The sequence below is a fragment of the Leucopleurus acutus genome, assembly GCF_964270905.1.
Source record: "Leucopleurus acutus genome assembly, chromosome: 7".
Taxonomy (NCBI): Eukaryota; Metazoa; Chordata; class Mammalia; order Artiodactyla; family Delphinidae; genus Leucopleurus; species Leucopleurus acutus.
Genome location: NC_139150.1, coordinates 5,119,874 through 5,136,256, shown reverse-complemented (window position 1 = coordinate 5,136,256; position 16,383 = coordinate 5,119,874). Strand labels below are relative to the sequence as shown.

The 16,383-nt window shown below is 49.3% G+C and overlaps 1 protein-coding gene across 8 annotated transcripts in view; it reads left to right on the top strand.

The window, feature by feature from the left end:
- The first annotated feature begins 3,078 nt into the window (after positions 1-3,078).
- The window catches only part of PRRC2B (proline rich coiled-coil 2B), an 85,453-nt gene continuing 72,148 nt past the window's right edge, over positions 3,079-16,383 (top strand). For all 8 annotated transcript variants that reach the window (XM_082842732.1, XM_082842736.1, XM_082842737.1 and 5 more), the window contains exon 1: positions 3,079-3,277. The gene's annotated coding sequence lies outside the window, so the exon portion shown is untranslated. The remainder of the gene's footprint in view (positions 3,278-16,383) is intronic.

Genomic DNA, 16,383 nt, shown 5'->3' with positions numbered 1-16,383 from the left:
AAATTTCCAAAGGAGTGAAAGGAAAAATAAGACCTGAATCTGACCAATGACAGGGCTTCCCATATTCCACGTGAAATTAATGCAAAGGAGATCCATATCTAGCCATAACATGGTTTTAAAAAAGAAAATCATGAATAAAGAAATATATTTAAAAGTATTTTTTTAAATTAATTTATTTATTTTTGGCTGCATTGGGTCTTTGTTGCTGCACGCGGGCTTTCTCTAGTTGTGGCGAGCGGGGGCTACTCTTCGTTGCGGTGCGCGGGCTTCTCATTGCGGTGGCTTCTCTTGTTGCGGAGCACGGGCTCTAGGCGCACGGGCTTCAGTAGTTGCGGCTTGCGGGCTCAGTAGTTGTGGCACACGGGCTTAGTTGTTCCACGGCATGTGGGAATCTTCCTGGACCAGGGCTCAAACCCTTGTCCCCTGCATTGGCAGGAGGATTCTTAACCACTGTGCCACAAACAGGGAAGTCCCAAGAAATATATTTATAAGTATTATGCAAAAATATTAAATTTCAATGTAACAAAAAACAGTGATCACATTTTGGGACAAATAAAATTATGTATTCAAGAAATCTGTAATTTACTGTGAGAGGTAGATGAAATTCTCCCTTGGGCTCAGTTTGGGGGTCCAAAGAGATTTCTCCACTCATGGGCAGAGCTGCAAGTTTCCTGATATGTAAAAGCAGCAGAAGAAAAAAAGAGCCTAAACTGAACAAACTCTTGCCCATTGGTTCATGCCAGCTCTCCCCAGCTTTGCCCTGCTCGGTGCACTCATTCCATACCTCCTTTCAGCGTTCCAACCCTGGGTAGTGCTGTTTGTTTACTTTTTAATAACTTTAATGAAATGAAACCGTCTCCTTGAATGTCCCTCTCTACATCGCAGGCAGTCTCTTGGAGCTAAATGACCCCAAGGTCCAGCCTTGGTCCAGCCTTCATGCTCTGCTCTCTTCCTCCTCTTTCCTATCTCTGTCCTCTCTGGGTCCTGGGTTCTGGGAGAGCTTAGATGGGCACCTTCACAGTCCTAGAGAAATCCCAGGTGCCAGCCCCGGTTGACGGCATCAGGTCACAGACAACAGCCCCCCTACCTGCCCCAGCATCTTAGCCTTGTTTTCCCCAGGAAAGGCTCAAACGTCAGAGTAGCACTGCTGGGTTCAAATCCTTGCTCCACCACCTATGCCATTAGTGACCTCGATTTCCTTAAAGTGGGAACAATAATAACTGTCTCCCAAGCATTGAATTATCTCTTGTAAAGTGCCTAGCAGCCTGCCCAGCTGGGAAAAGTGCTCAATAAACAGTACCCATCATCGTGGCTGTTGTCACCCCAGAGAAGTGCAGAATGAGAATGATTTCCTGAATCCGTGACAAAACCTGGGGTTTGTGGTACAAGTGAAGCACCCGCTGCCATTTAAATCCCACGGACTTAGCAGCCTTTGCTGTCCCCAGAGGGCGTCACTCCCCTTCCCGATCTGCCACCAGAGCAGAACACTTGTCCACTTGACTTTCTCTCTGCTTGCCATCTGTAATATTTCCTCACCTGTCTTTCAGAGCACTCAAAGCCCTCCAAACTTTTCATCTTTTTTTTGGTTCTCTCTCACCAGATAATAAAAAGAGGTAACCTCCTGGTTCTTAAAGAGTTCCTGAGTCCCTTACCTCCCAGCCAACAAGGTCAAGGGCCAGACACTCATTCCTCCATTCAACAATACTCAAATATTAAAAAAAATTATTTATTCATTTTTATTTATTTATTTATTGGGCTGCGTAGGGTCTTAGTTGCGGCATGCGGGATCTTCTCTAGTTGCCCCACTGCATGTGGGCTCTTAGCTCCCAGACCAGGGATGGAATCCGCGTCCCCTGCATTAGAAGGTAGATTCTTAACCACTGAACCACCAGGGAAGTCCCCAACTACATTCAAACATTTATTGAGCGCCTACTGTGTGCCAGGCACCTTGCTCAGTGCTAACCATAACCTTAACCGTAGTCCTACTCAGGCTGAAATGGGTTAACTTTCCTCCCAGGTCTGACTGTGTGGCCTCAGGCAAGTTACTTAACCTCTCAGAGTCTCCATTCCTCACCTGTGAACTGGAACAATAATATCTGCCACTGAGTTGGGATTAAATGAGACCAACCACTCCCCTGCGGCTGGCGTTCACCGTTGGTGTTTACGGTGTATATGGACAATTGCCAGTAATGATTTGGAGTCCAGGCTCCAGATACGTTTCTTTTTGTCTTTGCTTTTTCAAATCGTTTGTTTTCCCAATTGCCAAAGCATCTAGAATTAAAAAGTGAGTATCCCCCTCAGCCCTCGCGACCTCACACCGCAGAGGTAACCAAGAGCAGAGCGCATTCTCCCTGACCTTTTGTCTTGCATTCACACAAATACACAAACACTCAAGGGAATTGGTTTATTACGTTTCATCTTACGAAAATGGAATAAAGTATCTAGACTGTGCAACAACCTTGCTTTTGAAGTAACAATGTATTATTACTTCAGTTTCCTTTCCGTGCTTACATCAAATACGTATTTTAACAAGATCCGGGCTCACGGTCTGGCAGCAGGCGCTGCGGTTCTGCAAGGGGAGGGGGCGGAGATCCGGGCTCTCACCCCTCCCTTCCCAACCCTCCCTGCGTCAGGGCCTCACCCGCCCCGGCCCCCTCCAGCCTAGCCCCCCTTCTTCCCGACCTCTCTCCCTGCCTCTCGCCCCAACCCCCTTCACTGGGCCTCCTCCCCTTCCCCGCCCCCCCCACCCCACGGATCCCTCCCCCTTCTCTCCATGGGCCCCTTCTAGGGCCCCCACCCCGGGTCCTCTTCCCAGGCCCCTTTTCCCGGCTCCGTCCCCTGGGCCCTCCAGCCCCTCCTCCGGGCCCCTCCCGCGAGCCCCTCCCCCTCCCAGGTCTCCCAGCTCTCATACCCCTCCCCCTCCCGGGACCCCAGCCTCCTCACGGGCCCGGGGGCGGGGCGGGCGTCGCGGATCCCGGGAGGCGCGGCAGGGGGCGCTGCGCTGGCCGAGGCGCGGCTGCGGGCGGCGGCGGCGGCGCCAGGAGGAGGCGGGGGCGGTGGCAGGCGGGGGGCGGGGAGCCGAGCGCGAGAGTGAGACGAGCGGCTAGACATAGGCTCCGAGGCTCCAGCGAGCGAGCGACGAGCGAGCCCGGGAGGGAGGGAGCGAGCTAGCAGCCGCGCCGCCGCCTCGCAATCCGCCGCCATCCCGCCGCCTCCGCGCCCGACCGCCGCCCGACCGCCATCGCCCGGCCCAGTCGCGCCCGCGGAATCAGACCAGGTGGGCCTGGGGCGCGGGGCGGCGCGGGGCCGGGGCGGCGGCGGCGGCGGCGGGCGCGGCGCTAAGATGGAGGCGGCGCGGCCCGGCCGGCTTTGTCTCGGCGGCGGCTGACTGACAGCGGCGCCCGGGCCCGGCCGACCTTTGTCCGCGAGCACCGGGCTCGGCCCGCCCCGCGCCGCCGCCGTTGGCCCGCGGGGCCGGGCCGGGGGCGGCCGGGGGCGGCGGGTGGTCAGCTCGCCATTGTTGTGGCGGCGCCGCGCGGCTTGGGCTCGGCTGACTGCGGGGTCGGGCCGCTCCCCCCGCCGGGCCCGCAGCCCCCGCACCCCGGGGCCGGGCCTGGGCGCAGCGCGGCTGGGTGCCTCCGGGGGAGGGGCCGTCGGGGCGGACAGGTCCCCGGAGCCCCCGGAGTCGCCTTTTCACCCCTCATTCCGGCGGCCGCGAATGCTTCGGCGGTCGGGGGCGTCGGGGCTGGTTTCCTGCCGCCCGGCCCCATCTTGCTTCCTAGCGAGAGCGGCTCCGGGTTGCAGAGCCGGGGTCGCGGCGATCCTCGGGGCCGGCGGTCGGGGTGGAGTCGCCTAGCCTTTTCGGGTCCCCCCGGGTGTCCCCGAAGTTGATGGTCAGGGGTGGCTGGCCTGTGTGCCAGGGACAGGGGGTTAACAGCCGCCCAGACGGCCGCGGTTTGAGTGCGGGAAGAAGATTATTTTCAAAACACTTAATGCTCTGTTGCTGAAAATGTTTAATAATAAACAGGATGTCGCTGCTCAGGGCCTGCCAGATGGGTTTTTTTCCCTCCTTTCCTTTCTTTTTTTTTCCCTACCTCTGCCTTCTGAGTAAAACCTAGGACTGTTGAAATCGCGGGTCTCTGAAGAGTGTATTTGCCTACATAAAATTGGAAGGCGTTTTTTTCCTTTTCTTTTCTCCCTCTTTCTAAATATCGTGGGAGGTCCGAGCCCACCTTAGGCAAGCCGAGGAGGTGTTTTTCAGGGGAATGGTTCGCTTGAAGGAAGTGGGAGAAGGGCTGGGGGAGGCTCTCCGGAGTGTGTCATTTGCTAAATGGCTGCCCGGGAGAAACCTTTAGAAGGCTTTGGTTTACAGGATTGTTAAATTGCCCCTGAGATTTTTTTTTTTTTCCTTTAAGGTTTGGTATGCATTTTAAGTGCTTTGTATATTATAATCTACTTTGGTTTTTGTAATCATCCGTTTGAAGTCTTAGCGTGGTTTCTCCGAATACAATTGGCAGCCATCTAGCCCAGTGTGCGCAGTGCTGTGGTGGAAGGAGGGACTGGGGAGGCCCAGGCTTTGGGGTGCAAATCCTGCTTCTGTCGGAGAGCTCTGGAATTCTCGGAGCCTTCATTGGCATACGTAGGGACATTGCATCCTCCCCCTGAAGGTGGTTGAAGGACCTACTGCCACACAGTTGGTGCTTAATAGTTGCTTCTCCTGTGGCTGTTTGTATGCCTGCCATCAAGTCCTAGGGTGGAAGTTAGCCACTTGTGGTGCCACCCGTTGTGCTGAGCCGTCAGGTGGATGCCACAGGTGCTGGGCTAAGGCATGGCCAGGGGAAGACTTCAGGGCACAGAACATCACTGGGTTCCTGCTTATTACGTGCTGGGCCTCTGTGGGGAGACAAGGATGGGAAAGAGCAGTATTTGGAGCCCTCAAGGACTACATAGACCTGGGCTGTGTGGTGGTAGGTCTCTGTCCTTGGATCCGAGGTGCCTGCCTCTTCTGAGGCTGTTCCTGCAGCTCGGGTTAAGGCACAGCAGAACAGTACAAGAGACTAGATGCTAAGGACAACAAGCAGAGGCCCAGGGAGTCTCTGCCTCTTGAGGATAACTGTTTTCCTTTGGGAATGGCAGAAAATCATTTGCTTGTTTGGGCAAGTGTGTCTCTTGGAGCCTGGATTCTGGTCCTCATTGGGTTACCGTACACAAGTTTCAGTCTCAGCTCCTGCATCTGTAAAATGGGAATAATTAAGTCTTGCCTTGGGTATCTGTTGGGTCCCTTGGGAGCCTCACATACTATTTGCAGCAAAGCACTTCCGTCCACTGGAGGAGGATGAAAATGTATGGTTTCGGTCACCTAGTTTTCTGGTTTTTTTCTCCTAGTTCCTGATCTTTTTCTCCTGTTACCTTGGTTGGTGGAACCACCTCAAATTCTATCCGCAGCTAACGTTTTGATTTTGCCTGGAAGCACCAGAATGGCCTAGAAGAGCTAGGCTACTCAGCCAATTCTGGGTTGTGTGCTGTTTATGGGAGACCACAGGAAGGACTGAGGCTAATCCTCAGGGAGACTGACCCAGCCTTGGTCACGGGTGAGGGCTGAGGCCCAGGTTACCTCTGGGCCAAACCTGTAGCTGTTTGTAAAGGGCCTTGGAGACAACTCTGCTTGGACACACGGTGGTTCTGCAGTTTAGTGGGAAATTTGTTTTGGTGCATTTTGGCATTCCCACAGACATCTTGGTTGTGTTGTGTTGTGTTTTTTAAACCTCCTTGGAACCTCCTCCTGGCTGTGTGACTGCGACATTCTAGCGGGTCAGGTCATCCTTTTCCTGCTTCCTGCCTCTTGGCCCATTCTTTATATGTGATTTCAGTCTGGCTCTGCACTGTTGGTTAGCTGGTTGGTTAGGGGAGGTGATGAATTAGCTCCGTCTCCCACAAGCCTTTTTGATTACCTGTGAATTTCAGTTACTACTGGCTCCCTAAAGCTGCTTGCATGGTGGAGGGGCCTGTCATGCCCTGCAACATTCTGGGTCCTCTCCGGGCTCCTTCAAGTGCAAACGGTTAAAGGAGAGCCTGGGGAAGGAAGAGCCGGAAGACCTTGGGAGAGAGGAATTTCAGGAATGGCAAGTCAGAACCAGTTCCAAGGCAGTGTAGTTGCCTGGAGCCCAGCGGGATGTTTGTTATGCCTTTTGGTTGGTCCATCCCCCCACCCCCTTTTAAATTTCACTTCTTTTTTTCCTGAAGGATTATTTTATTGTGCTTTCAGGATTTTTTTTTTTTTTTTGCCTTGCACAAAGTACTGACTCATGTTGCTAATGGCTGTATGCTGGTTGTGTGTCTCTTTATTCTGCTGGTTTAGGATTGTTCATTTCTATGTTTGTTTCTGTTTCAAACCGGAACAGGCCAGTTGGGCCAGTACACGTATTTCTAAATTTGATAATGAGGCTTCTCTACTTTCAAATGTGCGTATCTTGTTATGGGTGGGCAGGTGTTAAATAGGCCCATCTACACTAGATTTTAAAGCGATGCGTTTCCCTCTGAAGAATAAAATTTCCAGCAGAGATCTGTCGGGGTTTGTGTCCTGAAATCTCATATTTTAGTCAGGGCGAACTAGACTATCTTCTTTTCCAATCATAACTTGATTTCTTTCTGAAGATCCTTTTCTGGGGCTTGTACAGACTTGGGAACCTTGGGTCTGTCATTTGAACAAATAAATAAGGGCGTAATCTGAAAAATATATGTATGTGTAACTGAGTCATTTTCCTGTACACCTAAAACTAACAATACTGTAAAGCAACTATACTTCAATTAAAAAAATAGATAAACAGCGAGGATTTACTGTATATCAAAGGGAGCTACATTCAATATCTTGTAATAGTGTATAAGGGAAAATAATCTGAAAAAGAAAAATATATCTAACTACATCACTTTGCCTTACCCCTTAAACTAACACATACTTTAAATCAACTATATTTCAAAGAAAAAAAGGCGTGGCCTGTGGTGCTGGAGATGAGAGCGAGGTGAGAGGTGGTAAGCCTTCTGGTGAAATAAAACTTTATGACAAGCTTTTGGGTGTACAAAGTGCCGTTTGGACCGGCCTCCTCCCCTGGGAGCGTGGAAGACCTGGGCTGTGCTGCCGGTGATATCACCAAGTCTCTGTGGGTGGCACGTCGGAGTCTGCTCGGGGAGGGAGGCCTGCCCTCGTGACTTGAGCCAAAAGTCTTGGTCGAGTTTGTTCTTAACTGTACTTGTTGATTTTTTTGTTTCATTTTTTTCCGTGTGGCCTGAGCTGAGGGCTGGGTTGCTCTGTAAGGTGCCAGCAGCGTGGTTGGCTTGTGAAGCTTGTGCGTGCAGCAAGAGGTGTCTGTGGGCAAAGTGCAGTCTGAAGTTGCTGGCTGTCCTGGTCCTTCACATTCTTTTTCAGATGACTTCTTTCCGCTCTCACCTCTACAGCTGGTTTTGTAGCTCTGCTCTGTATCCTTTCTTCCTCCTTTCAAGAAAACTACCAGCCTTTTTCTCCTTGTGGTGGTGCAGAAGCAGTATGTATTGCTTTTAGAAGTCACTGCCGAACATCGGCCAGGCACGGTGCGTTTTTCCCCATTCATAAAAGGAACATTTTCACTGAAAAAAAAATTGCAAAATACTGAAAAGTATAAAGACAAAAATAAAAACAAAAATCACCTGTAACTTCACCATCCAGAGATACCTGCATTAAGACTGGTGTATTTCTTTCCTTTGATTTTATGGGGTTTTTTTCAAAATTAGAAAAATATACTATATACACTATTTACGGATCATAGTTCCTCTTAACGTTATAGTATGTTTCTCTAAGTTACTGAAAGATGATTTTTTTAATAATTGCTATTATATGGATATGCCATGATTTGCTTAATTCTCTGTTATTAGACATTTAGGTGGTTGTTACCCATTTTTTGTTATTATAAACATAACTTTAGGGAGCATCCTTGCACGTAAACCTTGGGGTTCACATTGCTGATTATTTCCCACAAGTGGAATTTCCCGGTCGGAGGGTGTGCAGGCCCCTGCTTTGGCTCTCTCTGGGGCAGCACCAGTTTCCTCCTTGGTCACTCCATCTTCAGCCTTGGGCACAAGGCAGGCTCCTTCGTGGACCACTGAGTTCTGGGTGTCTCAGTCCTGGCCAAGCCTTTTGATGAGTGGGGCTTGGGGTCTTACTCCATTTCCTGGTATGAGTCTGGACGAGTGTCTTGACTTAAACGTTTATTGTTCTGGGGACGCAGATGTGGATGCCCCACTTGTGTTCCTCAGGAGCTCATGGTCCGGTGCGGGGAGGCAAGCACCTCCTTACAGAGACCTTCGGGAGCTCCTCAGCCCAACTGCATCATCACCCGCCTGTTGCATCATCTTTCTTAACCCTGTTGCTTTTCTATTTTTTCTTTTTTAAAATATTTATTTATTTATTTGTCTGCATTGGGTCTTAGTTGCGGCACGCGGGATCTTAGTTGCGGGCATGCGGGATCTTTAGTTGCGGGCATGCGGGATCTTTAGTTGCGGCATGCGAACTCTTACTTGTGGCGTGTGGGATCTAGTTCCCTGACCAGGGATCGAACCTGGCCCCCCTGTATTGGGAGCGTGGAGTCTTAACCACTGGACCACCAGGGAAGTCCCCCCTCTTGCTTTTCTTTACAACTCTTTTCACAACTTTACAGTTTTTTTAAACAATTATTTTATTGTGGTAAAATACACATAACATAAAATTTATCATTTTAACCATTTTTAAGTGTACAGTCCAGTGGCATTAAGTACATTCACGGTGTTGTGCAATCACTGTCCATCTCCAGAACTTTATCATCTCAGTAAATTGAAACTCTGCACCTATTAAATACCCGCCGCCCCCCCGCCACCCATTCCCCCTGCCCTAGGCCCTGGCAAGTGTCATTTCACTTTCTGTCTCTATGAGTTCGATTAGTCTGGGTCCCTCAGATAAGTGGAATTATCCAATCTTTGTCCTTTGGTGAATGGCTTCTTTTACCTAGCATAATTTTTCAAGTTCATCTATCTGTGGTGTTGTGATGTGTGTCTGGATTCCATTCCTTTTTAAGGCTGAATAATATTTCGTTACACACACACACTCCACATTTTCTTTATCCATTCATCTATCGATGGGCGACAACTTGGAAATAGATTTTATTTTTAAATTTATTGAATTGTCCCTCTGCCCCGGTGGAGGGAATGAGTGTCACATGAAGCAGATTCTTTTGCTTCTGTTCCTCCCTGTGCTCTGTGTCTCACACAGAGGGCACTCCGTCAGCACGTGTAGGATGAGCGATGGGGCTACTTAAGGGGGTCTGGTGGGAGCCCACCGAGAAGTCGAGCCCGGCTCAGTCTGGGTTCCAGTGGTCAGGGAAGGCCTTCTGGAGAACGTAGCAGACTTGAAGCAAGCACCTCTCGCAAATCGTCAGCGCACCCTGGAGTATTAAAAATGTGTTTCTAAGTTGAAATCAGAAATGCATGGGCCACAGAAGAACGCTGGTGGGTCAGCTTGCTTTCCAGAGTCTCAGGCCCTTCGACTGTGGACGTGGTGGGAGTGCTCTGGTGGGGCGGGGGCCGGGGCCACCCAGGAGGCAGTTAGGACTTCACCTCCAGTCATTGAGTTGATTCTCCCAGCGTGCTTTGAACTCATCTCCGTGTGGAATGGGGGGTGAATCTCACTGCAGGACCAACTGGAAAAAGGAGGTCATCTCCTGCGCTCTTTCCACAGTTCCTTTGTGTCTTTAGAGCTTTTTTCGGCAGGTGTTGTTTACATCCAGTTCAGAGCTTAGAGAACTGCTCTGTTCCAGGCCGCGCAGAACATGCAGGCCAGTATGGGAGGGCCGACCTGTCAATGGGACTGAATGGGCTGAGTGTTCAGAAGTAGTTGGGGAGAGTGGAACGTTGCCCTGAAGCATAAAGTGGGATTCTTTCTGATACAAAATTAATTACAAAAGTATACTTACTGGAAAAAAAAATTAAAAGAAAAGGCAAGGGTACATAGAAAAATGAAAGCTCTTCCTTCTGTCTTCCCAGGTGGTAGCCACTATTTATGGTTTGGTGTGTTTATCCTTCATGTGAATATGGCCCTTTGTAGGCAGGTTTTTTTGTTGTTGTTGCGGTACGTGGGCCTCTCACTGCTTTAGCCTCTCCCACTGCGGAGCACAGGCTCTGGACGCGCAGGCTCAGCGGCCATGGCTCACGGGCCCAGCCGCCCCGCGGCATGTGGGATCCTCCCAGACCGGGGCACGAACCCGTGTCCCCTGCATCGGCAGGTGGACTGTCAACCACTGCGCCACCAGGGAAGCACTGTAGGCAGGTTTTTTCTTTTTTTTTTTTTTTTTTTTTTTTTTGCGGTACGCGGGCCTCTCACTGTTGTGGCCTCTCCCGTTGCGGAGCACAGGCTCCGGGTGCGCAGGCTCAGCGGCCATGGCTCACGGGCCCAGCCGCTCCGCGACATGTGGGATCTTCCCGGACGAAGGCACGAACCCGTGTCCCCTGCATCGGCAGGCGGACTCTCAACCACTGCGCCACCAGGGAAGCCCTGTAGGCAGGTTTTTTAAAGAGCAAAAATGAGATCATACTAGTCTTTCTTCATTTTTAAACTTATCATGAGCATTTTTCTGTACTAACATATACAGATCTATCATACTGTTAATGTTTTAAAAATAATACTTAGGAGGTTTTTAAAAAATATGCAAGTGTATGGAAGAAGAAAACAAAAATAGTTCTTAATCCCTTGGCCCAGATATTCCCAGTTGACTTTTTTTAAAAAGTAGTTAGAAAAATTCAATCTGTATTGAAATGCATAAGGGTTCCTCTCCAATCTCTCTGAAAGGAAACCATTATTTGAAGTTTCTTGTGATTCCTAATAGAAAAAAAAATTATGCATATCATCCATCCATATATATATATATGTGTGTGTGTGTGTGTATATATATATATATATATATATATATATATATATATATATTCTTCTTAAAGCAGGTTGCCCTTTTCAATTAATGTCCTGGTGTGCTCCACGAGGGCCTTTTTAGATGTATTACATCATTTATTTTAGCAACTACGGAGAATAGTCTGTGGATATACTTGATTTATCCCGTTTCCTATTGGTGGACAGTTGGGCTGTTTCTAATTTTGGGATATTACACAATTTTGGTAGAATTCAGTCAAATTTCTCTTCAAAAACATGTAATTTGTATATAATAGCATGTGAGAGCATGTTCCTGTAGTGTGGACTCTTCCTGTTGAATAGCGTTTTGGTAAGAATTCTGTTAAACTCTTTTTCAAAAAACTTTGTGCCAGTTTATATACAATAGTATATAAGAGCGGGTGTTTCTGAACTGTGGGCTTTCCTAAATGGACAGCTTTTGGGGGTCATTTTGGGCATGCGCATTTCCCAAATCAAAAGCAGTGACTGTTTCAGGCTTCCTGTAGTCGGTGTAGGATCTCAGGCTGTGATTGGTGTGGACACGTGTATCAGAAATGGCGTTTGCTGTGGACTCCCAGTGCAGAAGTGGCCCTGGGCATCTCATTAGGTAAGGCCAGTGAGGGAACCGGCGGGGGGGTTGTGGGGAGGGGCACAGGAAGCCAGATCTTAGTTTGATTTTCCTTATCGACTAAGATGATGGTACTTGGCACAGAGAGCCTGGCAGAGAGAATTCAGAGGCCTCCTGCGTTTGGAGTTCTCACGTAGCCCTTCTGGAGATTTCTGAGGCTCGCATTACAGCCCTTGGTAGTCTTGTTGTTACTGCATCTTACCGTGGAATTTATCCGGAGGCCTGTGCTCTGTTGTGTTCAGTTCTCAACTCAGCCAGTTGGCCGCCGGCCCCGACTTTCCCGGCCTGGTTATTCTAGGAGATCACACCTAGTGAGCGAAGTGACTGTAGAAGTGAAGCCCCTGGAAACGCCTGGGTGGTATTTCATCAGGCTGGGGCCTCTGGTGAGGTGAGTGCCCCGGGGAGGTGCCGACTGGCCCTTGCGGGCTGTTATTGTTAGCGCGAACCTAGAGAGAAATCGCGGGGAGAGTTGGGGATGCCTCGCCCCCCTCCTCTGCTCCTTTCCTGAGGGAGAGTAGCCCTTGCCTTTGATGGTCAGCAGCCTTCAGATCCAGGTTCTTCCACTTGCAAGCTGGGTGATTAAGATTATTTAATCTTTTGGAGTCTCTGTTCTCTTTCTCTGCAAAATATCATAGTAACGCCTGCCTCCTAGAATTGGGGGAGGATTCAGTGGGTCCTACGCTGAAGTGTTTCTAAGGTGCCTGGCACGAGGCGAGCAGGCTCTCAGTAAACAGTAGCTATTAATGGTTCCTGGATTCAGCACTAGCTGAGGGCCTGGGGGGTTGGAGTAGGCAGGCTTATACACTTGGGGCTCTTTTGTTTACTAGATGCTGGCGTTTCTAATTGTGTGCTAAGCCCTGTGCTACATGCTGAAGATTTAGACCCAAGTCAAACAGCCCCTGCCCTCACCTGCAGGAGCTCAGACACCTTACCAAGGGCCTCCCCTTGAGGCGGGGGCATCGGGGCTCTTTCTGCCGTCCACCTCTCTCTAAGGTAAATACCTCCAGCAGGAGCATTTGATCACTGGCTGCTGCCCTTCCCTGAGTTGGTTCTGTTCTTGGAGAGTTTTAGGTAAATGTCTTGAGAGGAATGAAGATGAGGTTTGTTAAAGTTCATGGCATCAGGCAGACAGGAGTGTTCATTTCTGCTGTTTACACCTTCCTGGACCTTGAACAGGCCTCCTTTACCCCTTTGAGCCTGTTTCTGTATCTGCTGGGTGGGGATGGGACCTGCCTCTCGGTGTTGCTGTGATGATGGCACATAGTCAGCCCGGAAACAGGACGATGTGTTGCTACTATATTGCTCAGTTTACCTAGATCTTAAAACAATGTAACAGTAACATACAGCCTTGTTACAAAAAACCCAAACACGCCAGATGTACACAAAACAGAAAGTAGAAGTCATTCCTTCTTGCCGCTGTCCTTCAGATTGAGAGATGATGAGTGCTGTCTTGAAAACAGTTTCGTTTTCCAGTAACGGGAATGTTTTAATTGAACGTGTGAGTTTCGTCCCTGAAGTGACGACCGGAAAACAGGAGATAGGAATGTTTATAGGTGTACTTAAGACATTTCATATGTGGTTCCCCAGCACTGTTGCTTCAGTCCTTTCCTGTCTTCTCAAGGAAAAAAGAAAGGGCCGTGGTAATCCTTTGTCCACCTGTATGAATCCTAACGCTGTGTTGGTCCTACTAGCGGCGGCAGAGAGTAGCTGTAACCAAGTGCTGCCCTCCAGAGATCTTAAGGCAATGTGCTGAGCTTTTGATATGGGAGTTTGGGGGTACGGGGGCAGGGTGGGCCATGTGGTCTGTGATGTGGACTTGGTAGGGGAAGGGGCAGCAGAGTCTGTGATAGTTCAGGAACTGGGGAGAGATGATGGAGTGGGACGGGACTGGGGGCTGTGAGAACAGAGTTCTATCAGGATGGGGAAGGTCTTGTAATGCCCGTTTATCGTAAATAACCAATGAGTAAAGTTGGTGTGCTTAGGTGAAGGCACATGTTCCTCTTTTCTTTTGCTGAAATGATGGGCTGGCATCCCTCTGAAAGCCCCTGGGCAACACTTGGCCCCGAATTTTGGGTTCTTCCTTTTCATAACTTCAGACCTGCTCTTGCCTGATCGGTGGCCCAGGGACTGTCACCATCCTGGGTTTCCTCTAGAGTCTGAGGCTTGGAGAATAAATAGCATATGGGTTCCGGGGCTGTAGTCCTTTGGGCTTGTTGGAGATCATTTAAACCAACCCAGCCCTTTTAGCCCCCCCCGCCTTCAGTATATTTTCTGAAGAAAATAAGTATTTGGTTTTATTTTCTTAAAAGAGAAGGTGGTTTGCGCGGGGGGGTGGTGGTGGTTAGTTGTTGAAGAACCATCTCTGTATCAGCAGACAACCTCCTGCATGTGGCTTAGCTCTGAGATGGCGTGATAGAGTGAGAAAGGGCGCAGGGCGACACCACGGCCTGGTACTTCACCCCTCAGCCTCCGTTTCCCCAACTAAGTGGGGCCGACAGTGAGGACAGCCACCCCGGCGGTTGTTGGCATGATCCCCTGCACAGCTGGAATTGCTGTTCCTCCAGCCTGATGGAGTACTTCCTCACTCCGTTAGTGGGAGGCATTACTGTCCAGGCGGAATGGTTTGTTGATAAGAGGTCTCCTTTGGGATACCTCTTCTGCCTCGTGCAGTCTGAAGGTGGGAGGCTGCAGGTGGAGGAGGGCTCCTGGAAGGCACCAGGGTCCTGTCGTTTTGAGTGAACTGGGTCCTGCACCCCTGTGGGCTTTCGCTCCTGGAGGGCATCTGCCTCCTGTGGTGGGTGCCTGATTAGAGGTCGGGGTCTAAGCACTGCTGGTTTCTCAGGGCAGGGTGCAGTTCTCATCTTCCTTACCTTTCTGTCTGCCCTTCAGTTCTCTGGGCACAAACTAAAAATATGCTTCGTAGAAGTGTCAGGTGGTACACGAGTATTGGCCCAAGCGTAAAGTTACACGTACCAGGACTTGGGTTGTAGCGTTATCTGTCACAGCACACGGTTGGAGATGATTACACGTCTGTCTGTAGAAGGTGGGTAAATGAAATGTGGCACAGCTATGCTGTGAAATGCTAGGAAGGCACTAAAGAGTCTCAGATTGGTGTGTGTTTTCTTGAAAAGATGACCACAGTGTATTAATAAAAGAAAGCAAGTTGCAGCATAATGTAGCAACAACCCACATTTGTAGAATAAAAATGGAAGACCACACACAAATTGCTGATAGTTTTATGTGGGCTGAGAAGAAAGGCGTGGAGGATATCCACCAAGTTAACATTGGTTACCTTTTGAGTTGGATTGACTAGTTTTGCATATTTTAATATCATTTGAATTTGTTATAGTGAATGTGTATTAGAAACACTTATTACTTACAGAGATAATTAATTACAGAGGTAACTCATAAATGTAAAGAAAGAGACATGCCTGTGGGCCAGGCCCAGGGGCTGGTGCAGTATTGGCTTTTTCCTGGCAAGAGCTTCTTCCCGGCTCCTTGTTTTACTCAGACCCACCCCGAGTGCCTTGGCTTCTGGTGCTGGGACCCTGATGGTTCACAGGAATCCAACCAGTTCAATCACGTCTGTTTATGTGTCAGTGGTCCTCGGAAACTGCTTTGTTGATCTGGTTAGAAGGAACAATCCAATACAAATCCTGTCTCCAATTTCTGTTCTCTCCTGAATCAGATTTTATAATATAGAGCATAGATTTTTTTTAATATCTGTTTTATTTTATTTATTCATTTATTTATTTGGTTGCGCCGGGTCTTAGTTGCAGCTGGTGTGCTCCTTAGTTGTGGCATGCAAACTCTTAGTTGCGGCATGCATGTGGGATCTAGCTCCCCTACCAGGGATCGAAACCGGGGCCCCCTGCATTGGGAGTGTGGAGTCCCATCCACTGCACCACCAAAGAAGTCCCTTTTTCTTTCTTCCTTCTTTCCTTCCTTCCTTCCTTCCTTCAAGTCATTTAAAATACATGATTTCTTACTAAAAATCTCCAGTTCATATAACCAAGGGGTATACAACTTCTCCTTTAAAAGTTGTATTCCTGGGACTTCCCTGGTAGTCCAGCGGTCAAGACTCCGCGCTTCCAACGCAGCAGGCATGGGCTCAATCCCTAGTCGGGGAGCCAGGATCCCACATAGAGCATAGATATTGATGGCATTTGCAGAGTGCTTCTCACTTGCTAATTCACCATTATTTGTAGGTGGAAAAGGAAGGAAAAACGGAAATAGAGCTATGTGTCATGTGTTTCTTTTATTTGCCATGTCCTTGGTAAATTTTGCCCCTGGGCAGGGAGGCCTATGTGTGGCACATCTGTCCAGCTATCCATCCCTGGCTGTATATTGAAATTGCCTTTTTGAGTTTTTTATTTAAAATTTTTTTCTACTTGCTGATAAGTTAACTGCATATTCAAAAGGTGAGATAGTCCAGTAGCTCTTTGCAGACTGCAAATAGATTTCTAGCTGGAGTCCTCTCAGGCTTCAGCTCAAGCCTGTGTGCCTGTGAGCTAGGTGGGTAGGGACTGACCCCACTGCTCATGAAGGAAGGAGCCGTAGCAGTTTAAGTTGGTCACTAGCGATGACGTTGGTCACTGGAACCATCAGGCAAGTGCTGTGCTTAGGGAGACTCAAGACAGACCCCTGTGGGTGAGGAGCCCGGAGCCCGCGCACACCCTGGGCCCACCGGACCCTGTGTTAAGAGTAGAGTTCCTACCTGATGCGGTGCACTCCGGGCCAGACTTGCCCTGCACGTTCACCACAGCCCCAGGGGTACACACAGCCTGGGCCTACTGTGGATATTTTATTCTGGGCC